Source organism: Nannospalax galili, unplaced genomic scaffold, assembly GCF_000622305.1.
Source record: "Nannospalax galili isolate Female #2095 unplaced genomic scaffold, S.galili_v1.0 scaffold433, whole genome shotgun sequence".
Taxonomy (NCBI): domain Eukaryota; kingdom Metazoa; phylum Chordata; class Mammalia; order Rodentia; family Spalacidae; genus Nannospalax; species Nannospalax galili.
In genome coordinates, this window is record NW_008338715.1 from 8,857,623 (window position 1) to 8,884,422 (window position 26,800).

The window sequence follows — 26,800 nt, forward strand, 5'->3', positions numbered from 1 at the left end:
AAGGGACCCTCCTTCCTGAGTGGGAGCCCCTGCAGGGGACACATCACAGAGGTTCTTGGACCGTGATAAGACTCTCAGTTCACAAGCACTGTTTGCTTTCTCTCTCCAGGCAGAAGACACAGCTACCACAGCAGGTCAGGATAGGCATTATTACTAGCTAGCACCCTGAGGCTAGAACCCACTCCTCTCTAAACCTCAGACATCCATCATCCTAGTCATGCTAGACACGAGTTCTTTGTTAAATTTTCTACTGACTCACCCTACAAAACCCTCTAAAGACCTGGCATTTGTTTACACACATAGCTACATCTAACCCACCAAATGCATCAGAACCCAATGTAGTGACAGCCAAGAAGTTAGAAGGCTTTTAGTCTTCAATGAATATATTAAGTTAGTAAAGGAGGGAAAGGGGTTTTCAGTTCCAGAAATTTGAATATTATTTAGAGAATGCTTAGGCTTCAATTACCACTGCCATTGTTCTAAGTCTTTTATATATGTATTCACTAGTACAATTCTGAAACAGCCCCATAAGGTAATTAGGTACACTTCACACATGAGGAAATTGAAGCACAGAGTGTTTTGGAAACACAAGGTGATGTAACCCACTGAATAGGAGAAAATATTTGCAAAGCACATATGCGGTAAGGATTTAATATAAATTCAAATCTCCATAGCAAAAATAACCTGCTTTTAAAATAGCCAAAGGCCTAAACAGTTATTTTTCCAAAGAAGATATACAAATAGCCAACAAATATATGAGAAAATGTTCAATATCAGTAAATCAAAACCATAGTAAGATATCATCTCACATGTATTAGAATGACTGCTACAGAAAACAAAAAAAAACTTAACAAGTGTGGGCAAGAATGTGGAGCAAAGGATGCCCTGGTCTTGGTGGGGCTGTAAGTTTGTACATCTTTTATGGAAAACAGAATGAAGACTCCTTAGGAAATTTAAATTATAACTCACATATTATCCAGCAACTCCACGTGTGGGTATCTATCCACAGGAAATAAAATCAGTATGTCAAAGAGCTGCCTGCCTTCTCCTGCTTGTTGCAATATTATTCACAATCTCTAAGACATAGGAACAACCTAGGTTTCCATTGATGGATGAATGGATAAAGAAATTTTAATGTATCTATGCAGTGACACACTATTCAGCCTTTATAAAGAAGGACATCTTATCATTTTCAACAACAGTGATGAACCTGAAGGATATTATATTAACAAATCAGACACAGACAAATATTGTCTGATCTCCTTTAACATGCAGAATCCTAAAAGAGTCAAGTCACTGAGAAAAAGAAGAGAATGGCAGATACAGAGGCTGAGTGCGGGTTAAGGAGAAAGATGCAAGTCAAAAGGTATGGACTTCAGTTAGACTGGATTAATAGTATGGTGACTGTAATTAATAATCATTTGTCTTATATTTGAGTAATAATAGAGTAGACCCTCATTATTCTCTCTGACACACAAAAGATGACTATGTGAAATGATAGATATGTTAATTAGTTAATTGCTGCCATTTTCCAATATATACATATATCAAAATATCACATGGTACACCCTAAATATTTACATTTTTATTTGTCAATTATACCTCAAAGCTGGGGGCAGAAGAACAGTTGTGAGGATGCTTTTCAAACCAAGTGTCATGGCTCAAAAACCCTGCACTTGGAGCTGGAGAGATGGCTCAGCAGTTAAGAGCACTGGTTATTCTTGCATAGGACCTGAGTTCAGTTCCCAGCACCCACATAGTGGTTGACAACTGTCTGTAACTCCAGTTCCAGGGGAACTGATGCCCTCTTTTGACCTCCACAGGCATTGCATGACACAGGTGCACTTACATACATGCAGGCAAAACATTCATACATATAAGATAAAAATAAATAAATGAATAATTTTTTAAAACCTGATCTTAACTACTGTGCCACATCACTCTTCATCCAGGGCTGATCCCAACTCTGTGAAATAGTGATATTATACCAGGGGTGAATTAGAGATGCGGGAACAATGACCCACCGGAAACTCCACATCCCTTTGCCTTCATACCAGGAAAATGGTCAAGGCTAAAATATTACTTCCCTGAGCAGTGCCTGAACAAGTGTAGGCCTCAGAATAAATCTACACTGAGTGGAAAACGTTGTGACATATTTTAGGCCATCAGGAAGGCTTAAGTAGGTCACTCGGGGGCAGCCCTGACTTGAGCCCTGCCTGCTGCCTCTGGCCTTATCTGTAATGAAGCAGCCGTTTCTTGGTGTAAAGTAATTCTCAGAGGTCTTTGGAAAGCAGCTGCAAGCTTGGCTGGAGCTAACACAATTCGTTAGGCAAGGAGGGAGGGAGTCCTCCAGAGTTCAGTGAATGACTGCCCAGTCAACATACTGATGCTATTCCAGGTGGCCTCTTCTGCCCTGGTTCCTGCTGTTCCTGCTGTTTATTCCATGAGTTCATGATCTGGACTCAAGCCTGTGCTGTTACAGTTCTGTAAAATATGGTATATAGACCTCAGTTCAGCTGTGATTCTTTAAAACACCAATGAAAGGGAAATCATTTGTAGAAGAGACCAAAGGCAGCAGCACTAGCATTTATCTTAGAAGACAAGAATGCCAAAAAAAAAAAAAAATAGGGAGCAGGCTGGAAAGATGGCTCAACAGTTAAGAGCACTGGCTGCTCTTACAGAGTACCCAGATTCAAATCCCAGCACCCACATGGTGGCTAACAACCATCTGTAACTCCAGTTCCAGGGATTTGATGCCCTCATCTGACCTCGGTGGGTATTGCATGACACTGGTGTACTTACACATATGCAGGCAATACACTCATACACATAAAATAATTTTTTTAACGTGGAGAGTAGAGGCCTATCTAGATCTTGAGGTTCCAGAGAGGGAAAAGGACTATCAGAAAATGGGTTAGAGGCATTCATGTTTTATTCTGGCAGAGAATCTGGCTTCATTCTGCCTGTGTCCTGAGAAAATGAGTGAAGCTGAATTCAGAAACAATTGACTAATTTTTCGGTAGAAGTTTCAAAACAGGATAGCATTTAGTTACTGTCACTGCTCACTGCTTTTACCCATGTCTATGGGGAGAGTGAACAAGTAAAGCAGAAAGATATGAAAAATGTACAGTTTGGCAAGGAGAGGACCAGGAATGAGTTTAAAGACAAGAAAGGTACAAAGTATCTACAATTAAAGAAATTAGCACCATTAAAGAGAAGCCTTACATTCTGCACAAGGATGATCAGAAAGGTGCCTGATGGCCAGACCCCATTCATGCAAGGCTCCAAATTGTGAAAATGCAAATTAATTTGAAAAGAGAGAGGCTAAAAGAAGAAGGCCACCACAGAGTTTCTTGCTCCAAAATGGCTATCTAGGAAGTGTGAGCTTGGAAGGCACATAGAGATAACTACAACTACAGTCCAGGGGACTAGGTTACATCTCAAATTGGAACAGAGCTCAACAGGGCCATGTACATGGTACTGGTTTTGCAGGCATGAAAGATAGGAGTGCAGGGGATTGTGGAGGCTTGCACCAAGGTTCCAGAAAGCTGCTGATGCCAGACAATATGTAGCTGAGTTACAGTCCCTGTAAAGAGGCAATGAGATGCCATTGCATGAAGCTATGAAGTGAAGCTTAAGTTGCGACAGAGGGCTCATGATGTTGAAGATGTCAGAATCCTGGGACATCCATCCACTGAGGAAAGCTGCAAACATAGAGTGGAACCAGCCTCAAATAGGGATCATATGTACTAAAGGCCAAAGAACTGGAGGGGTAGAACTGCCCAAGGTTATTGGAGCCCATGTGATTCTATCACAAGCCCCAAGCAACAGACATGGAGCTGCAGCATTTGGTGTTTTCCCTGCCAGGTTAGGGTCTTACTTTGGCCTAATCTTTCTTTTCCATGCTCTCATTTCTCCCTTTTGTAATGGTAATGTTTATTCTGTGAATTGTATACTGTACATACATAACTTGGTTTTACAAATACATATATAAAACCAAGTCTTAGTAGAGACTGCATTAAGACTTTTGAACAATGCTGGAACTGCTAATATTTGGGGGACTTTTAGAGGTGAACTAAATGAACATGAGGCTTTAAGGGCCAGAGACAGAAAGTTATGATTTTTAAAATGATGTCCTTTTTGTGCCAAGCTGACATGTAAAGTTGTGGTGGTTACTCTTGATTGTCAACTTAAGGGATTTAGAATCACCTAAGAAACATCTCTGAGCCTGTCTTTGAGGGCACTTTGACTGAGATAGGAGGATTCATCATGAGTATGGAAGATGCCATTCCATGAACTGGAATCTGAGACTGAATTTAAAGGAGTGAGTAAGCAGAGGGCCAGCACTCCTCTTCCTCTGCTTCCGTTCTGCAGATGCAATGTTGACAGATGTCTCATGCTCCCACCACCACATCTTTCCTACCATGATGGACCGTTTCCTTCTTTAACTATGAGCCAAAAATAAAACCAGCCTTCCTTAAGCTGACTTTGTTGGGTATTTGGTCACAGTGATGAAAAAAAGAAAAATAGTACACTGAGCTAGCAGAATCTACATCAGTTTGATTCTCTGACTGGCCTCATGGTGGAGAAATATCCTACCCACCACAATCTCCCACTTTCAACAGTTTGGATGTAAAAACTATCCATGGTGTTTGGTGTTTGAATGAGCAAACATTGTGCATAGGAGCTTCATCTTCCTTTTATAGGTAGTACACTTGTATAAAGATGAGCAGAGAAGTGTGCATGGGATATAGTGGGTTTGACCTTGAAACTTAAGTGGTGGCCAGATTGAGGGGGACCACATTGAAGAACTGAGATCTCTCTCTCTCTCTCTCTCTCTCTCTCTCTCTCTCTCTCTCTCTCTCTCTCTGTCTCTCCCTCCCCCCCCCTCTCTCTCAGGCTATATACACTGGTAAAATGTGTTTTTGAAGGCAACATTATGGTCATCTAATATTCAAAGTGATAAACTGACATTAACATGGGTACCATCCTAGACTTTGTTTTACAAAGAAGGGGTCCTCTTGGGGCTGGAGGATGGCTCTGTTCTTGCAGAGGACCCAGGTTTGATTCCCAGCACCCACATGGTGGCTAACCATCCATAACTCCAGTTCCAGGAGATCCAATGCCCTCTTTTGACTCCAGTTTCAGGGGATCCAATGCCCTCTTCTGATCTCTGTGGGTCATGACACAGGTGCATTTATACACATGTAGGCAATACAGACACAGAAAATAAAAATATCAAACAATATTTTTTTAAATATTGTATTTGTTATTTTTATTTTATGTGTATGAGTATATTGCCTGAATGTAAGTGAGTGCACCCATGTTGTGCAATGCTGCGGAGGTCAGAAGAGAGCTTCGGATTCTCTTGGAACTGGAGTTAAGGACAGTTTACAGCCGCCATGTGGATGCTGGGAATCAAACCCAGGTCCTCTGCAAGAGCAGTCAGTGCTCTCAACCACTGAGCCATGTCTCCAGGCCCCAAATACAATATGTTTTAAAAGAAAGGGGCCTCTAGAAATACTGTCTAGGTTTTGAGTTTTTCTTTTCCATTGTATTAAGTAGCAGTCACTGATTTGCTTAAATGTTTTACTTTCAGTTCTACCAATACACACATACTATAATGAGCATTTGGCAACAGAAGATAACACTACACTTAGAAATACAGAAATGCTCCTACTCTAAGGACAACTGAAGAATACACAGTAGCAAAGATTGCTGCTGGCATTGTGCTATCAGAGAAAGCAGAATGTTCTAAAAGATATTTCTATACTCTTTCAGGAACACTTTTACCAAAGCTAGAAATGTGGTATGCAGCCCAAGACAGACTGAAAGAAGAAGCATATGAAAACAATACTGCAGAAAAGAACAATGGAAAATTAGTCTGAAGCAGAAGGTAAGCATGTTAGTATAACCTTATTTTTCTGAGTTGCTCTAAATGCAACCTGCAGGATGAATGGTAGACATGGTTAGAATATTGTGATAGGGGAAGAGGAAGCATCACTTCTCAATTCAGAGGAGGCATGATGTTGATTTCAAGGGAATGAATTATGATAGGACTCCAAGGAAAGGTAGTCTGAGGAGGGAATTAAAAGAAAAGAAAAAGAATTTAGAATGGCAAATAATATAAGGGTCAGTGAGGTAGTGTGAAGGTACAGTGATCTAGTACAATGGATCAGGAACTCATCCTAAGCCCACATTTATCCTCTGCTCCAAGAGAAGAGAACATGACCCTTCACAAGTAAGCAGCAGTCAGTGCTATGTCCTGCTAAGATTCTAGCCCTTTGCTCACACAGTCATCATAGCATGAAACTATATATCCCCCTTTTCTCTTTTGAAGACAGGCTGGCATTGGTCAATATGCAGCTACTGAATAAATAAGTATCACTAGCAATTGCTAGACTTTCAGAAGTAGAGAGCAAGAGACTTGATGCCAGTCCCAAAGGGCATTATTATAAGTTATATTGCAGACAATAAACAAAATAAGATCTAGGAAATCCAGAGTTGTAATTTAGATGTCATCAGCCTTGGTGCACTAGCCAAGCATTTGTAACAAGGGGCAAAAAATATAAGGGTTTACATGAGACATAGTATTTCTCTGTCACATGATAGTCTGGGTCACAGTTGGTACAGTGAGTTTCTAATAGAGAGAAAGGAAAGGAAGGGCAAGCTTTGTATAAAGGCATAGCCCAAATTTACATATAACTGCCTCCTCTAACATCCCATTGGACAGAACCAAGTCATGTGGTCAAAGCCTGTCAGCAAAGAAGGCTAGGAAATGTAACCTTTTTCTCACTAGACAGAAATGTCTATTATAATAAAAAGAGAGGAGAATGCATGCTGGAATCTACTATACATTGACTTTAAAAGAGAAAGCCAGGGCTGGAGAGATGGCTCAGCAATTAAGAACACTGACTATTCTTGCAGAAGACCCAGGTTCGAATCCCAGCACCCACATGGCAGCTAACAACTCTCCGTCACTCCAGTTCCAGTGGATTTGATACCCTCGTCTGGCCTCCTCAGATACTGCATGACAATGGGTGCACTTACCACATGCAGGCAATACACAAATATACATAAAATAAAAATAACAAATAAAATAAAAATTGAAAGAGAAGGCCAAAAATGTTTCCATTTATAAATACTAATAACTTATCAGCTTGGTGGATGGAAATTCATGGGAGTTTTCTGATGACATGACGTTTTCAGAATCAGAACTTTAAATTCTGCTAGTAGAACATGGACTCTAGAAATTAGAGCTCAGAAGAGAAATATACCATACAGATCAATATCAGGATCATCTGTGAAAATTTTTTTAATATGAACATTTGAATCCTATACATTCCAATTCAGTGAATTCCAGTGACGGCTAGGCATTTGATTTGTTTTAATTCCCAAGAAAGAATAGGATGCACTGGAAGGATGTAGAACCAATACTACAGAAGAATTAGAAGATGAACTTTGCTCTTCTCAACTCTCCTGAAAGGCTGAAGAAGATGATTTGAAACAATCATATATACTTAAACTTTTATTAATATTTTATTTATTATTTTTATTTTATGTGTATTGCCTGCACGTGTATGAGTGTATTACTTGCATGTATGTACGACATGCAGTGCTCAGAAGTCAGAAGAGGGCATCAGATCCCATGGAACTGGAGTTATGAACAATTGTTAGTCACCATGTGGGTGCTGGAAATCAAACCCAGATCCTCTGTGAAAGCAGTCAGTCTCTTAACCACTGAGCCATCTCTCCAGCCCCCACCTTAGACTTTTATTAGAAGTCTTAATCAGAATGATTTTAGACTACAAAAGGAACAGAGTTCAAAGTAGACAATGTCTTCTGGCTCGGCCACCATTGGACCTTTGGACCACAAGAGCCCACCTTTGAGCCCACCACAAGAGCCTATCTTTGTAAGATGGGGGATTAGCCAAAATGATTACTTCTGGTATTCTAAGATCCCATTTGTTGCTGACTAATTCTCCTCATTCCTTAGAATATGTTAAGTACCATGTACCTAAAGTAAAAATATTTAATGTTCAATGATTATTCATAGCACTCGTACTTCTTGTTATGGTCCACTGGTAACACAGAGGGAGAAAAGATAAATGCAGGCAGTCCTTTGAGGGGCATCCAACCAACCAGCTGAAAAGTATCCTGAATGTGCTGTACTGTCCTATACTATTGACCAGAACCTTGTGAGTGCCACCTTGGTGTGGGAAAACTCTCTCTCTCTCTCTCTCTCTCTCTCTCTCTCTCTCTCTCTCTCGTGTTTTGTATTTTCTATTTTCTTCTGTTTCAATTCAAATTTTTCCAAGGTTGGTACATAACACTCTGATCATGGAGGAAAGTCCATCTTATAAAACTCCTTCCTTTTAAGAAGGTATTTGGGGCCTGGAGCGATAGCTCATCAGTTAAGAGCACTGGCTATCAGTTCCCAGCACTCTCATTGCAGCTCACAACCAGACAGTGCCAGGGGATCTGATGCCCTCTTCTGACCTCTGCAGACATTGCATGACACAGGTGCACTTACATACATATGCAGGCAAAACATTCATATACATAAGATAGATTTTTTAATTAAAAAAATGGATGTTTTGAAAAGCATTTTCCAACTCTTGCTCTTTTGTGAGATCAGGAATGAGCACTACACAGACAGAGGTATTTGACAGGTGGAGTTCCTTAACCAGACAGCCTCTAGGGAAAGACCATTCCCTCTCCATTTCCCTGTTTCAGAACAGGAGGTGGAACAGAAATTTTAATCTGTGCTTGTGCACAGGGAGGGTAGGGAAGGGACATACAAGCATGTACATGTTTAATAGAGAAAAGGAACAAAAAAATGGATAAAAAAAGGCGATGAAGAAGGAATGAAAAAAAAAAGGAAAACAGCTCTCCTCAGAAAACAATTAGTTCTTTTGTCTGTAAGCCAAACAGCCCTGATAACCAAGGTTTTAGAGGCAAGCCCCACAATATTTTTCTCGGCTTTCTCTGGTAACCTTCACCTTGCTGAGGCTATTAAATGCTGAGAGGGTAACTACTGTTTGTTCCTTGGATACAAAAGGCATTCCATCTCTCTGAGTGAGTCTGTGCTTCTGCTGAGACCAGTGAACGCCCTCCTCCTGGCCAGCTCTCAACGGCCCTGCGGTGGAAGGCATCCTGACAGACTGCAAGCAAAGAACCAAGAGTCCATGAGATTGGGGATTTGTTGTGTGATTATTATTATTTTCCCAGTTGCTTCCCTTTCCTCGGTTATATTTTGTTCAGGTTAAAGCACTTTGCATTTCCCAGCACACACTGTTTGCAAGGAGAGAAGAGAAGCAGAGGCAGAGCCAATAACAGGACAAGGGATGGGCAAGCTGACACTAAACGAAGTATGTGCTGCATGAGGCCAGCTTAAGTTCCCTGCATTTCCTTTCTGAAAAAAGACTCGCCATGGACTCCATTATTAACATTGACCTTGGAAATACCTACGAGTTCTTAATATATTGCTATTGATTCTCATTTATTAATAAGTTGTAGAGTTCATCATGGGAGTTGCTACTGAAGCATTTCTCTTTAATCAATATCTGACGGAACCTCATTTTTCATCACCTTAGTAAATCTAACAGAGTTCTCCCTGGTGGCCTTCCCAAACAAAGAGAGGGAGATAGTATGTCTAATTGCTGTGCTACATAGTATTTTCTTCATTTTCAATGGCCATTGTGGGAATATGTCAAACTCTGTATGTGGGAATGTGACATTCATGTAAGTCAAAAAACGAATAGGAACATGGTTAAATATTTTGAAAATATTATGTATTAAAGGCAAGAATGGCTCCACAAATGTACCACAAAGCAATGTAGTCACAGGGAAGTATTAATCAAGTAAAGCTTGAGTTCTCAACCAGAGACAGTTGTCACTCATGGAACATTTGGCAACTTCTGGAGACTTTTTTTTTTTTTTAATGTCACAAATGAGGGGAGGGGACATGCAGTGTGTAGAGGCCAGAGATGCTGTTAAATGTCCTACAATAATAGGCCAGATAATCATCTGTTCCCAAAGGCACCAGCTGAGGCTGAGACGCATGCTTTTAAGATCCCTTAACACAGGGTTAAAAAGCATCGGGAATTCTAGTCCTTCTTATCCCCCTAGTCTCCTCTCTCACTGCCTCCCGCACCTACTAGAATCCTTCTCAGCAAGTCCTGCCACCTCCTCCTTCCATGTCTTCTTTGCATGGCCCACTGAATTTAATCTATGTTTCTAGTTCAAGCATGGGTGTGGAGCAAGGCGGGGTGAGGGGGGCACATCTGCAATTGCAGCACTGAGGATGTGGAGGCAGAAGGATCAGGTCAAGGTCATCCTTGGCTACATAGAATGTTCAAGGCCAGCCAGGACTACATGAGACCTTATCTCAAAAAATAAATAAGCAAAGAAACAAATGGTTTCTAGAGAGAAGATTAAAAAAAAAAGGAGCGGAGCAGTGTGTGTGAGATCTCCTTCCTCGGCTTGCTCCAACTGAGCAATGACTCAGCCCCATAACCCTCTACAACACAGAAGTACAGGGGTTATCTGCTCGAGCAAATGACAGGGAGATTCAGATCTCAGCTCTGCTCTTCTAGTGAATAACTCAGACCTGCTAAGCCAGCTTTCTCCTAAGCTGAAGGGGAAAAAACAAGCCCTTGGAGACATTGGATTTGGTTTCTCCACCCCAACATGGAGTAGAATGAACTAGACAGACCAGTAAAGACCACAGCACATGTACATAAAAAAGCATGCCCCCCTCCAAAGCCAGGCGTGGTGGCGCATGCCTTTAATCCCAGCACTCAGGAGGTAGATGCAGGTGGATCTCTGTGAGTTCAGGCCAGCCGGGTCTACATAGTGAGTTCCAGGCCAGCTGGGGCTACAGGAAGACCCTGTCTCAAAATGACTTTAAAAAAAAAAAAAAAGCATGCTCTTGCTCATACAATACATACTTGGATTCTGAGTTTCTATGTGTCAGGCAATGAAGTCAAATGTATTTCTGAGGCTGTAGTCAATGGGTATGTGGGTATGAAAGTTGGGAGCTTAGATTAGTATCAATACCTCTCTCTCACTTTCTTCCTCCCTCCTTACCTTCTTTTCCCCTCCTTCCCTCCAAGGTCCACCCCATATGCTTTCATACAGGAAAGTTATCTATTATAAGCAGATCTATATAAATTCATGAAAACGCTAGCACACACCAAGCACAGAAAATTTCCATGAAGCCAAACCATGAGGCACAGCTGTTCACTGACAGTCATGAAACTAATGAGGGCTAGGAGTGCTGCTTGGGCCGCAGAGTTTCCTAGCACCTACTCCACTGGTCCTCAGTAGAGCATCTCTCATCTTCTACCTCTCAGAAGCAGAGTGCCTGCTGAGGTTACATTTCAGGTCACCTGTGAATCCTTGGGGGGGTCGGGGAGCAGCCATCAGCTAAGTTACACAATGTGTGTCACACATTTGCTCTTATGTGATCCCAACAACCATCCTGGTCTATCGTTTCCATTGAACAGATGATAAAACAGAGGCTCCAGAATGTGGTATGATGCACTCAGGGTGTTACGGCAGGGGAGGAAGGTTCAGAGCCAAGAGGGGAAAGCAATCCTCCTGACTCAGCAACAAGGCTTTCTCCACCACACTGTAGGGCTTACCCCAGTGTCTGCATGTTGGAATGATAACAGGAAGAACTTTGATCCTTGTTTTACTTTGATTTCTGTTGCTGTGATGAAACACTTTCACCAAAAGCAACTTGCAGGTAGGGCCATATTTGACTTACAGCTTGTAGTTCATCACTGAGGGAAGCCAAGGCAGGAACCTGGAGGCAGGAACTGAAGCAGAAACCATGGAAGAATTCTCCTTACTGGCTTGCTTCCTCTGACTTGCTCAGCTACTTTTCTTTTACAGCCCAGGCCCATCTGCCTAGGAATAATAGCACCACTCACAGTGGGCTAAGTCCTCCTACATCAATTAGTAATCAAGAAAATCCCCCCACAGACATGCCCATAAGTCAAGCTGATGAAGGAAATTCCTCAGTTGAGCTTCCTTCTTCCCAGATGTCTCTAGTTTGCATCAAGTTAGCAAAAAACTAATCACCACAGCCTCCATGCCTGCAGAGGAGAGAAGGACATATGGTCAGGATCTGGAGCTGAGATGCGCTGTCCAGCTGACAGGCAAGGTGATGCAGCCCTAATGACACTCTGTCCCCATAAACATGGAAGGAGAAAGTGTAATCATAGATAAAATGGCTTCATCTCCTGAGGGCAATGACCAGAGAAGGACCCAGGTGATAGTCTTAACCTGCCAAGAGGAACTGGAGGAATAAGAGTCTCAGTCCCTCCCAGAGAACTGGCCAGAATCCTACAGCATCTGCCATACCAACAACACAAGCTCCCTCTCAGAAATCCACTCCACATTCACCTTCCCAGCTATTATGACAAAGCTGCACATTCTGCCCACTGAAGAAAACTTCTATCTGTCATGGCTCTGCCATTTACAAAAACTGGTAACTTAATATCTATGTGCCTCAGTTTCCATATCTAAAAAATGAAAGCAATAACTGTGGGAATGACATTTCTTATATTAAGCTTGTTTATAATGTAAATAAGCTCCTCTTGTGACCTGGGCATATAGCTTTAATCCCTCAGGACCCTTCCTTGCACTCCACCCAAGATAGTACATGAATGTGCATATGCATGTTTTATATATCAAAGCATCAAAATGCTGCAAACAACACTGCTTATCACATTGAAGGGGAACCTCTTATCACATTGATAACAATGAGAAGTTCGTAACACCTGCTTATGATTGTGGATGTTTAGGTCTAGGGATCAGAAAGGGCAAGATTCTCTGCTAAGATAAGGTAAGTCTGACTTCTACTTCCCCAATCCATGCTGGAGATACTATTTTCAATAAAGAATGAGCAAGCCTTTTTCTCAAGAGCACAGTTCTGAGAGAAATCTGAAGGAACACATTCTCAAGAGTTTTGGTTGCTTTAAGCCATAAAATGAATGTTAGGAGTCAGGATAGTTTTGTTTTTGTTTTTTTTAAATTCTGGAATAACTATAATGTGACTTAAACACTGCAAATAATCATATTATGAGTTTTTTTCCAAGATTAATGTAGTTCTCAACATATATGCACCTGCCAAAAGCCTCCTGTTAGGATAGTTATGGGGCTGCTATATGTGGTTGCTAGACTTTTGCTCCCAAATCAACCCCTTCCCTGCATCAAAAACATTACCTTGAAATTGGATGCCATTGGATAGAATTGACCCCATAAGCACAAATGTACTGGGTACCTCAGTTCAGGACTCTGGCCCAATCTTTATCTCAGGCTTCAAGGAGGCACCAGCACTTTGTGTCCCTCACTACCACTAACAGTATGATTCCTTAAGGGAAGCTTCAATGAATACTTGAAGTGAATACATTAAGCACTGCTGGGCTCACTCCAGGACAGCGTGAGTTTAAATAATTCATGAGAGTTACGCCTGCAATTGACAAGGACAAGGCAAAATGCATAAGAGCTACTTATTCTTCCTATGCCTTTATATGGTCTCTGGTAACACAGGCAACTGGCAGAGAATTTGGTAATGACAGCAAAAGCAAAAGCTCCAGAAAAGGTACAATACAAATATTTAGTGGAGAGTTAGTTCAAAAAGGTTGCAAAAGTAATAGACACCAGGATGATAAAAATAAAAGACGTACTGTACTTTTTTAGCCGGGTTTGGAAATGATCCCGTTTCCTCTGATTTGAGAACTTAGTCTGTCTTCAATTGCTGTGATAAACACCATGACCAAAAGCAACTTGGAGAGAAAAGGATTTATTTCACCTTCAGCTTATAGTTCGTCATGGAGGAAAAACAGGGCAGGAACTCAGGGCAGGAACCTGGAACACAGTCCATGGAGAAACAGTTTTTACTGACTTACTTCCCTAACCTGTGCTCAACCTGCTTTCATATGCAACACAGGCCCACCTGCCCAGGGGTGGCACCACCTACAGTGGACTGAGCTCTCCCACATCACCCAACAATCAAGAAAATGCCCCACAGACATGGCCATGGGGTCAGTCCAATGGAGGCAATTCTTTAATTGAGACCTCCTCGCCTAGGTGTGTCAAGTTGACAACTAAAGCTATCCAGGACAAGAACCAAGCCATTTTCATGTTCAGGGTGTATGCTAAGCAGAGAATGATTTTCTCCACATAGAAGCTATGAGGATATTTCAGTGCTGCTGACATCATGAGTGCTGCCCAGTGCTTGCTGCTGTGGGATGATGATGTTAGACATTTGTCTAATGCAGCTGGAAAGCATTGTACTACACAGATAAGGGCATGCAACTACACTGAGTCCATGCAAAAGACAAGACTGGTTGCACTGACCCTTGTCTCCTTAAAAATGCATCATAATGACCTAGTAATGAAAATGAGTCTGTCTCAAAGGGCCAGCATGCTGCACAGGGCAGATGCTAAGCCATATGACCTATTTCAACTGTCATATTTGTGGCTGATAAAGTCATGAGTCCATTGCCTACATTCTTGGTGAGAGAGAAAGAGAGAGAGAGAGAGAGACAGAGAGAGAGGCATACTTGTGGAGGCCAGAGGTCAATGGCCGATGGTCAGTGTTAGATGTCTTCGTCAATTGCTCTCCACCTTGTTTTTTGAGACAGTATCTCTCTTTGAACCTGGAGCTCACTGGTTTGTCTAGGCTAGTAAGTCAGCTAGCCCCAGCTACCTCATGTCTCCTCTTTCCCAGCTCTGGGATCATGGGCATGCCCCACCAGGCCTAGTTTTTTATGTGGGCACTGGAGAGCCAAACTCAGATCCTCATTCATGCATGGTAAGCACTTTACTGACTGAGCCATCTCCCCAATCTTCATTGCCCACTGTCTATCCAAATGAAACTATTCATCTTATTCCCAAAGCCTACATTTTCCTATCTCCAAGCATAGCTTCTCCATTTCCCTTTACCTCCATTTTCATCAGAAAAAACTCCTCTCCTTCCTTCAAAGTTTATATCCAGCGTCATCTTTTAATGAAAGCTTTCCTGGGAACATCCTCTCCAAAGTCCATGTAATCATTCTGTATAGATTCTAATGACATGTGTTTTGAATCTTCCCAATGGTAGTAATCACCTCCTGCCTTGCCTCAAGTTATTTTGTTCATTCTTCAACTCTTATTTTCCTTCCAGCCTGTGATCCTTTCTAAGACAGAAACTATGTCTCAATCCTCTTTACAGCTCCTGTAATACCTGGCATTGTACCTGCATTTGAAGATGCTCAATAAAGGTAAGCTGAATTTATCAATAACACATTCCATTTGACCCTTCAGGACTTGCTATTCATCTTTGTGTTATTCCTGCACTTCCCCTCTCATACCTGCTCACAGGAGTCAACACAAGGTAACCTCAGATATCCCTTGAAAATACCAGGAGGTCAGAGGTTAGAAATTTGACGCTTTGTTTGCAAAAGGCTGCCACCTCTCTGTCTCTCTAAGAGTTATGAGAGTCGAGATCTCAAAAGTACTTTCTCTAATATTTGAGTCTGGGGTTAAGTGAACTCTCCAAGGTCACATTTCAAGTTAAAGGCAAACATAGGTGAGGATGTGTTCTTTTGTCAATCAGTCATTATAGGCAATGTTAGAATTATTTTTCTTTGGGGGTCTTGAACTGACTTGTTCTAGAAATGTGACTTTTTAAAACTATAAACGTAAAATATTCATCTGCCAAAACAGTAACATTTATGAGAAACCTTGAATTCACTTATATATTTATTACTTAAACAACTGACACTCCTCCTACGATGACCCGAAGTTTCAATGAGTGGGTCAGATTTTAATATAGAGAAGCCTAGACTCCTCACAGCAAAACTCTCAGGCTCTGTTAGTGCTATGACAACATCCAAAAAAAAATGAAGTTCAAGAAGAAACGTTTTGCTGATTTTATTCTCTGTAGAACTCAACCACAAACCAAAGTCATAGATGAATAATGCTTCAAATGAAGTGAAAATAATGAATCAATAACATGACTGCAAAGCCTGGGAAATGCATCAGAGTTTTGAAAAACCTTCACAGAAGCTTTTCTTCGAGGGAACCATCTCAGCATCCAAATGCATTTATTATGGGCTAACTGTGATTTCTGTGCAGAAGAAACTGAGCAAGACCCTCTGGCTCACTTCCATTTTTCATGGGATTGGCTATACTTTCATATGCCTTAGCTTAAGTACAACTAAAAATGTGTGTTTATCAGGCTAAATTAAGAGATTTTTATATCCTACAATTTGTTGATTTTACAACATCCTTAAACGGCAAAGTTATGGTGACCTTACACTCTAGGGCATTTATTTATCAAGTTTGGTTTCTTTGTGGCACTGCATGTGTCATTCGCCTCAAGGTGTTTGTCATGCAGGTGAGCATGACACAGGCCTATCTCACATTTCTTCTCTCTTGCAGGGTTCAATACCGAGAGCCTGGCGATTGTACTTGATTGTAATAAAAGCCATCGGAACTTCTTAACAAGCTCTCACCAGCCTACACAGCCAAAGAGAAGTGAAAGCTTGTGCTATTATGTGCTAAATGCAGATTCCTGAATTCACAAAGTCAAGGAAATTCAGATAAAAGCAGGTTTATCTTTTCAGATCTCTGTAGATAATGAGAGGTCATACAAACACCCTTCTAGTTTTGGAATAGATGAAATTAGTTGATGAAATCATGTAACAATCCTTAAACAGCATGTGAAGACATCAATGCTAGTTAAAACAGATACTATCTTCCTCAAAGTGGTCATCCTGGGATTTGCATTCTCACCAGGCTGCTTTTGTCCTAAGGATGTCATCTTTTCAATTTGGTTTCAGAAGCATATCCTGTCAAAACCTTGATCCTTTTAAGACAGGCTTGATTCTTAGCTGGGGAAGGGGGGCTGTGACTGGCAGAAGCTAAGGTAGCCCCCATGACCTTTGCTGCCTGGTACTTATATCTTTGGATGATATCCTTCCCTTGATGATGGGTGGGAACCAAGGCTTGCGTTGAGGTAAGAGAGTACAGAAAGGTGGCAGGATGGATGAGTGTGATCACATGTCTGTGGTTAGGTCACAAAAGCCAACCATCTTTCTGGTTTGTTGACTTTGAGAAGCAAGCAGTCACCCATCATACAGCAAGGAGCTGAAGGCAGCCAGCAGTTCACGGGCCACGCTTGAGAAAAACCAAGCCTTCAATCAGCAGGCTTCAAAGATCTGAACAGTGCTGCTGACAACCATACAAGCTCTGAGGTAAACACTCCCCAGCTGAGCATTCAAATGAGAGCCCCCGCCCCACAACTTTAAGGAGGACCTAACTAAGCCAGGCAGAGACTCCAGACCCACAGGAACTAAGAAATATGTGTTGTTTTCTGTTGCTGTTCAAGCAGTATGTTTATCATGCAGCAAGAGCTAATACCAAACTTTACTCATTCTCATCCAGGTCAAATCTATGTGATTCGTAACAGTATAGGCAATTTTTTTTTTTTTTACCTAAGATACCAATCTCAAATACTCTCCTTACTGTCCTGTTAATAGTCTTTCCTCTCTTTTTATTCATTGATTGATTTTTTTTTTATTTTATGTGTATGAGTGTTTAACCTGCATGTATATAAGTGCACCTGTGTCATGCAATGCCTGCAGAGGCCAGAAGACAGCATAGGATCCCCTGGAACTGGAGTTATAGATGGTCATTAGCCACCATGTGGGTACTGAGAACCAAACCTAGATCTTCTACAAGAGCATCCAGTGCTCTTAATTGCTGAACCATCTCTCCAGTCCCAATTGTCCTTTCTTTAATCTTGTTTTTCTATCTGTTCACCTCTAATATATTCAATAATTGGAGGCATGTCCTTGAAAGAGATTGTGGGCCTATTTATCTCTGTCTCTGTCCACCTCTCTCCATCTCTCTCTGTCTCTCTCTATATCTAGCTATCTAGCTATTTATCTCTGTCTTTCTGGCAGGAACATAGGGCTAAGAATGCAACTGAGTAGTAAAGCACTTGCCTAGCATGCAATAGATCCTAGATTAGATCCCCACTTAAAAAAAAAAAAAAACCCTTCCACCAAGCACCAGTCAGACATGGTGGCCCATACCTGTAATCTCAGTACTGCGGAGGTAGAGACAGGAGCTAAAGAGCACCCTCAGCTACATAGGGAGTTTGAAGTCAACCTAGGCTACATGAGACCCTGTCTCAAAAATTAAAAAAAAAGAAAAAAAAGAAAAATCAACAATTGGGCCTGTCTAATACTGTACAGGTTAGATAAGAACAAACTACATTAGCAAGATATTTACTATGTGTCTGGCACGTGCTATTTTATTAATCTACACAACTCTAAGAAAATGCCTCTTCATTCCATGTCAGCAGCTTGTCATCACTGTAATAGATGCATGGTCAGCATTAAAAGAGAAAAGGTTTCTTTTAGCTCACAGTTTTAGGAGTTACAGTCCATGTTTTTGATGGTGTTATTGCTTGTCCATCCTGGCAAAGACCTCCCCCCAGGGCCCCACGTCTCAAAGTTTCTACCACCTCCTAATAGCACCAAGCTAAGAGTCAAACTCTTAATATGGGAGTCTTTGGGTGACACTTAGATCAAAACTATAGTCCATTCCCTTTCTAAAAATAAAGTAGTATAATTTCCTCAAAGTGAAAGGCTAAATTCCAGTGACTGTAGTTGACCTCGGTTCTGTAAAGGTGTAAAGGATATCCACACTCATGGCCTCATTTAACCCAAACAGCAACTCCAAGGTAGCTTGGGGGGCGGGGTCTGAGACAAGGTCTCACTCTATTAACAATCCAGGCTTGGCCTTAAACTCATAATCCTCCTGCCTCAGCATCCCCAGTGCTGGAATTACAGGCATGGAGCCCCACACCCAGCCCAGGAAATAGCTATTCTTATGACCAGTCTTACAGATGAAGAGCCTGGGGCTTTAAGAGTTTAAAAAATACAGTCATTTGGGCTTTGAGGGATGGCTCAGCAGGTAAGAACACTGGCTGCTCTTGCAGAGAACCTGGGTTCCATACCCAGCACTCACATGGCAGCTAAAAGACATCCTTAACTCCAATTCCAGGGGACTTTCTCTCTCTCTCTCTCTCTCTCTCTCTCTCTCTCTCTCTCTCTCTCTCTCTCTCCCTCTCTCTGCCTCTGTGGGTATTGCATGCATGTAGTACACTTACATACATGCAGGCAAAACACTCAGACACATAAAATAAAGACAAATCAAAGAAAACTTTTTAAAATAGTGATTTAATCTGATGATGATTGAGTGGAGACCTAAGTCTCCCAGGTGCCCTCATCTAATGCTCTTTCTGGTTGTCACTCTGCAGTCCCCTGGCTGGCTGTGCTGAGTGGCAAACTGGCAATATCCAGGAGAAGCTCTAAAAGTATTGAAACCGTCATCACTGACACACAGTGAACACACTCACAGGTTCCACTGTGAAAGGTAACATTCATCTCCAAGTAGCATTTTGGTGCTCATACAATTATATTGTATTACTGTCATGCCTCATAGGCAGATGCAAAACTAAGATATTGAATATAAGGTACATAAACTCTGTGAAACTCTATATCCTAACCTATAAAAGAAAGAGTTACAGAAGATCAATATTTCTTGAAGCATATTCCACAGAAAACTGTCCCTCTGAGACATTAAAAAGTGTCCAGGAGAAGGGGATTTTACAGAATTAAAGAATTTCACATTGTCTGCAGTCCTCCAGGAGGTTCATAGTCTACAACACGTTAGAGGCTCTGAGAAGTCCTATACTAGAGAGCTGTACAAAGTTGTGCCAAACCTAGCAGCTTCCAAACTTTTTAACCACATACGCAATCTTTTTGTCTGAGAACATTTATTAATGTCTGCTGGGGCTCTAATTTCTACTCGGGAAATTCTATGAATTTACCTCAAGGTTAATTTTCATTTCACAGGAGGCTAAAAATTAAGTTTGACCTATAAAGTAAGTTAGAAGTAGTTTGTTTAAATTATACAGAACATCAAAAGCAAATGCACATGTCCCCAAGAACACACGTTTTCTCCTTATTTCTAATCCATCAATTTTAGCTATTACTACTCATTCTTCTCAAGGCACCTTGAGTAGATGATGTTGATGAATCTGAGAATGTAAAATAACATTTGCAGATAATCAGCCCATTTCCAGAACACCTCTTCTCTGTTGTTACATGGACCAGCTTGCTTCATGCAACCCACATTCACTACAAAGGAAGAGAAAGGGCAAATACATTACACTTCTATTATACAGTGGTCTCTGAAGTTTCCCCCATGTTGTTTCCTTATTTCAGCTAAATAACCATGTTCAAAGGGTACATTAATCCCATTGACCTTTGCAGAGCTGTGTGGAGGGATCTTGACGTTTTCATTTTTCTGTTTTTCCATATTAACATTTTTGGTGGAATTTCCTGAAATCCGTTTTGTGGTCTGTAAAGAGGAGACGATAAAGAGAAGCTTAATGATTCAGTTCATTTTCCTTTATCAAGCCGCTGCCCACGCAGCCAGCTCATTAGTACCGAACCTAACAAAAGCCTTTAGGAAAATTGTGGGGGCTCCTTTCAAGCAGCTCTGATATGTGAGTCATCTTGACTCCAGCTTCAATGCAAATGAGCGCTTGACTGTACTTGAGCTCTGGGTTTGGTTTGGTTTTGTCTTTTGTTTGGAGTGGGAGTTTTGTTTTAAGTTTCCTTTGTCTTTGTTTTTGCGATAGGGTCTCATGTCATCCAGACTGGTCTCAAACTCACTTTGTAGCCAAGGATGGCCTTGAATTCCTGAGCTTCTCACAGTGCTGGGATTGCAGGCTTGCAGCACCGTGTTCAACTTTCTAAGTGCTGTGCTTCACAGAGTCGTTGGAAGGAATATGTGAGATAGTTTGTGTAAAGTACCAGTCAACCCATTTTTTAAAAAATCCTTGTACCTGGAGCTCTGCTTTTAGATATGATACCACACTTAATTACCAATTGCCATAATAAAACATATATAGTATCATCTAACATTCAAATTTCAATAAATAAGGAAAAGTTATTTGCCCAAGATTCTGCAGCTAATCAGGAAAGAACCAGGGATTTGAACTCAGGGTAGGCTCTTGTTTTGCCCATAGCACCATGGAGATGGTCAACAAAGTATGTATTGGACATCCATTGTTGAAGTAAGCAGAAAAAATTAAATAGATTAAAAAATAATAAGATAAAACTTAACTCAAACCCTGTCCTTAGGCACAGCTTGAAGTAGACGTAATTGGCCCCCTTAACTTTCCTGCCCACGTCCAGGGAACAGTTTTCATGTTGCCCTGGCAAGCTCAGGAATCTTCACACAGAGTCTCCCAAAGACCCACTGCCTCAACAGTGGCCCATCTTCTAGATCAATGTTGTATGCTGTGGCTGGTCCATGGACTGCTTGCTATAGACCATGATGAAATAAGGAGTTTGCACATAGAATGGAAATCAACATGAGGCTTCCTTCCATAGGAAAGTCTTTATAGTAACATATATGTTACTATACACAGCTTGAGCCCCCCAGCCCTCCTGAGGCTCACACTCTCCTGGGAGAGGGGCCGGGGAGGAGATAAAGAAGACCCTTTGGAAAGTTCAAGTTGGGGCAAGAAGAGAAAAAAATGTTATCTTTCTCTGTGTTATTTTTTTCTTCTTGGCCACATCAAGGAAGTTACAGAATCCTGATAGCTCTGTGACAGGTCTGAGCTTGGGTACTGAAATTGCTCCAAGAAGAAAATGGGCTATGTTTGAGGAAAATTCCCTCACTGGAATAGATTGCATAGGAAGACACATATTCCATTCTCTCAATTCTTAAGGAAAAATAAATAATCTAATCCCTACCAGGAGCTGAGCTGAAGAAAGAATTCTGGGTAAGAAATCTGAGTCCCTGCTGCGGGGACTTGCCTTGGCCAAGTGGTTCACTTCTGTGAGCCTGGGGCCCTCTGCAGGGAGAGGAGAGAATGTTGATGACCTCTAGGTTTCCTTTCAGTCCTGTGGGTTCTATGATACTAAACTTTGCTAGTCTCTTCAAGTCCTCTATATTGATATTTTCATTCATTATGGTTTGTCAGTAGAAAAATAGAGTGTATTGCTTCTTAGAATATAGCAGTATCCTCAAAACTGTTAAAACTTGCAGCTCAGTACTAGGATTACAATAGGAGTAGGGAGAGAGAAGAGGACAGAAGCGGGGGGCACATACCACACAGTGTTGGCACAGACTTGCATGCATGTGTGCACATACACACACACACACACACACACACACACACACAATCACATAGGATATGGCTCTTATTGTCATCTTACAAGTAAACCAAGTTTTATGCAAACCAGACTACTAGAAAACATATGTAAATCCAAATTTATCATTTAAAACTCAGAATAAGAACATAAGTGTACTAGAGATATTGCTACCAAAAGAATCCCTTAAATACCCTTTTCAACATAAATGAACATCCCTAATTCATTTGGGGGACAAGCAGTTGTGTACAACCTTTTGACACTGCAATATAACTTTGTCATCTAAAAAGTTCACACCCAAACCACACAATTGGATTACAAAAAACCAAAATCACATAAAAATCATAATGAAAAATATTTTTTATTTTTATTTTATGTGTATGAGAGTATTGCCTGCATGTATGTAAGTGCGCCCATGTTGTGCAATGCCAGTGGAGGTCAGAGGAGAGCATTGGATCCCCTGGAACTAGTGTTATGGACAATTGTCAGCCACTACTTGGGTGCTGGAAACCGAACCTGGGTCCTCTGCAAAAGCAGCTAGTGCTCTTAACCACTAGCTATCTCTCCAGTCCCTATAAGTTTATGATTTTGTGTTGAACCACATTCATAGCTATCCTTGATCACATGTGACCCACAGGTGAAGGGTTGGACATGCTCACTGGGGGTTTGTTTGGTTGGTTGGTTGGTGAGTTAGTTTGGATTGGTTTTTTGAGACAATGCTTCACTACATAGCCCGGGCTGGCCTCAATTTAGAGATTCTCCTGCCTCAGCCTCCCAAATACTAGGGTGACTAGTATCCACCACCATACCCAACAACAATTCTATTCTAGGTGAATATATATTATTTAATTTTCATCCAGTATTTAGGAAAGGCCCAGTCTGTTTGGGCACTCAGCCAAAAGGTTTGTGCTCAGAACTGCATCTAATAACAGTCTCACAAAATCAGTAATGTGATTATCACCCTTTTAGAGACAGAGAAAATGCAGTTCCAAGAAGCTGGATGACTTACTCAAAGTCACACAGCTGAAAGGAAGGAACACTAGACAGCAAATCTAAATCTATCTGACCTACAAGCCCAAGTTTTTCCCCACTATAGTCCAGCACCCATGAAAATGGAGGCAAAGGACTTATGGGATCCAGGGGTTCACTTTTGTCCTGTAGCTTCAGTTTCCTAAATTCCTGAGTCCCTGTGCCCAGTTCTCAGCTACGGGCCCTGATATCCAGGCCTGGGTGAGGAGTCTTCAGGCCAGAATGCTCTTGGAAGCCCAGGACTGTGGGTAAAAACAGGCCAGGGGAGGCTCAGAACAAAGTGGCCAAGAGGCAGTTCAGGGCCATCTCACCTGGGGACAAATGAAGGGATGGACAGATTTGGGATGGAGAAAAGCGTTCATAGGGACACGTGCTAGCCTGCTCCTTAGTTGGTTCTGTGGTCTCCTTGGAAAAAGCCAGACTTCTAGAAGCCGCAGATAGCAGTGCATTTAAGAACACAGATTTTTTTTTTTTTTTTTTTTTTTTGTTCTTTTTGAGACAGGGTCTCCCTGTAGCCCCATCTGTCCTGGAACTCACTATGTAGACCAGGCTGGCCTTGAAGAGCTCACGGAGATCCGCCTGCCTCTGCCTCCAGAGTGCTGGGATTAAAGGCGTGCACCACCACGCCCGGCGGGAACACAGATATATTTTTAAAAATATGAACAGACCTCTTCTTGTTCTCCATCATGGCACAGGATCAAGGCAAAAAGCTCCATGGTGGAACTTCCTATCCCCAAGCTCTGCCTCAACATCTGTGTAGGGGAGAGTGGAGACAGACTGACCTGGGCAGCCAAGGTGTTGGAGCAGCTCACAGGCCAGACACCTGTGTTTTCCAAAGCTGGATACACTGTCAGGTCATTTGGCATTAGGAGAAATGAAAAGATTGCAGTTCACTGTACAGTTCATGGGGCCAAGGCAGAAGAAATCCTGGAGAAAGGTCTAAAGGTTTGGCAATATGAGTTACGAAAAAATAACTTCTCCGATACTGGAAACTTTGGTTTTAGAATCCAGGAACATATTGATCTGGGCACAAAATGTGACCCAAGCATTGGTATATACGGCCTGGACTTCTATGTGGTGCTGGGTAAGCCAGGTTTCAGCATCGCAGACAAGAAGAGCAGGACAGGCTGCACTGGGGAGACACAGAATCAGCAAAGAAGGAGGCAACACAGAATCAGCAAAGAGGAGGCCATGCGCTGGTTCCAGCAGAAGTATGATGGGATCATCCTTCCTGGCAAATAAATTCTATCCAAAAAGCCAATAAAATTTTCTCAGAAATGTAAAAAAAGAAAAAAAAATATGAACAGAAACAGAATGTGGTCTGTAGCAGGCCATTTATTTAGTTTAGAAAATCGGTAATAATAATAATAATAATAAAGACCTGTTTTACAAGAACTCATACAAATGGAAAAACACGCCTCCTACATTAGAATTATTGCCCATGAAAAGGCAGGCAGGTAGGGAGTGGATGGGGGATATAAGAGGTACTTGCCTTATTTTTACTTCAGTCCACGTATAGGAAAAAGGACTGCATGTGTTAGGCAAACCCTGGAAGGTGATGCTAAGACCATCCAGAGAAACGTAACGAGCATTGTTCAAACAAATGCAGAACTACTCAGCTCGCACACTCAGACACCAGCTCCAGCCTCACTCACTTCTAACTGTACTTGGGAGTCTGCCTGTTTTCTTGTGAGGTCTATTTGCAAAGCAGATCTTTTAATTTGTCCCACCTCAACACCTTCCCCATCTTAGAGTAAACGCCAAGTGTCCCCATGCACCCTGCCCCCATTCCCTGACAAACCTCAAGTTCTACCACCCTGCTGTCTGCATGCTCTGTCTACACAACTAGCCTCCTCACTGGCCCATGAGCACACTGGGCCCACTCCTGTCTCAAGGCCTTTGCACTTACTATGTCTGTTGGTGGAATGTTTTTCCCTCAATTACTCCATTGGAAAGTTGTTCATCTGTGACGCCTGTTCTGATCACACCATCTAAGTCATAAGGGCCCCCTGCCTTTGACACTCTCTGACTTTCTTTCTCACTTATCTGTGTTATTCTTTCATTTTACTTCACTTCTGTTCTCACTCCTTTCTCTGTTGAAAGCAAGCTTTAAGAGCGCTAGTATTTCTGTCTACTGCACTTACTGCTGTCTCTCCAGAAATTAAACAATCCTGGAACCTGGAACACATGGTAGACTCAATAAAAGTATTTGAGGGGTTAGGGAGGTGGCTCAGTCAGTAGACTGCTTGCTGTGCACGCATGGGACCTCAGTTCAAGCAATCATGTAAAACATTGGGCATAGTGGTGCACTTGCAATCCCAGCCCTAGGAGACTGAGACAGGACTCCAGAAAAACAAAATGGACAGCGCCTGAGGGATGGTACTCAAAATTGATCTCTGGCCTCCACATGCATGCATACACATGTGAACATGCACACACATAATAGCATTTAAATTTCTCTTTTTTCAACATCAGACACTTCCTACAGAGTTGTCTGTGAGCTACCTGATGAGGTAGTGAGCGCCCTGCCTCTGGAGGTATTCAAGCAGAGGCTGGTTGACATTTTGGTAGAAATACTGAAGAGTAGACTTATGCACTGGATACTTGCTTAGAAAACGTATTAGTCCAGTGTCCCACCAACCTGCCAGAGTTCTGCAAATCATCACAATGACACTAACCAAAATGCTTAGACTCTTAAACTAGGCCCAGGAAGGTCAGAAAAGAAACCAAGATCATAAGTCCAGTCTCATGTGCATGGTAAATGCAACACTGGTACTTTGGGTTTGAAAAGAACAAATTTTTGTTTGATTTTCATTTCCAATGTAAGTCTTTTAAAACCCCATGAGTCTATTTGGAAACATTTTCTCTTGAATACAAGAAAACATTAAAAAACATCATACATATAATTGCAAATGAGAAATTTCAGGACAAGCTAGTGCCATTAAATAACTGTATTATCTGGAAAAAAATTCATCATCTCATGTAATTTAAATTCTTGCCCTTTGCTCCTGTGTGTGTATTTTTGCATTAAAAAAGTATGCTTAAAATTAGTTCACTTCTTCCCTCTAGGGTAGATTTTAAAACAAAAACATGTGCGAATTGTAAAGAGGGAGAGAATGACTGGGCTTCCACGGAGACTCTCTGGGTTTATATGTGGTAAGAAGAATAAAAACATGCGTGGAAAGATGAAAGAGGGGAATGCATGTTCCAGGACCAGTGCAAATTAGTGATGTCAAGGAAGAAAATGCTGATGAAGGGTTGGGAGATTTGTTTGTTTTTTCACAAAGAAAATTGCTGGAGCCCAGGACAGGAACTGGAACGTTTACCACCATTAAGCGTGAACCACTGTGAGGTTGTGAACTGGAAATGGGGCTCTAGGCTCTTCGAGCAGCCTGGAGCCCTCAGCTCACTGGATGGGGGGGGGGGGGGGGGGGGGGAGGGGGGGGGGCACGGGCCCCCGGGTTTTTGTTTTATAACAGCGGGGGGGACCCCTCAGGCGAAGCCCGGGGAGGGGGAGCTCTTGCAGAGCG

General features: G+C 41.8%; 1 pseudogene; it reads left to right on the forward strand.

The window, feature by feature from the left end:
* The first annotated feature begins 23,956 nt into the window (after positions 1–23,956).
* On the forward strand, positions 23,957–24,568 carry LOC103734369 (annotated as a pseudogene).
* Positions 24,569–26,800: the final 2,232 nt, after the last annotated feature.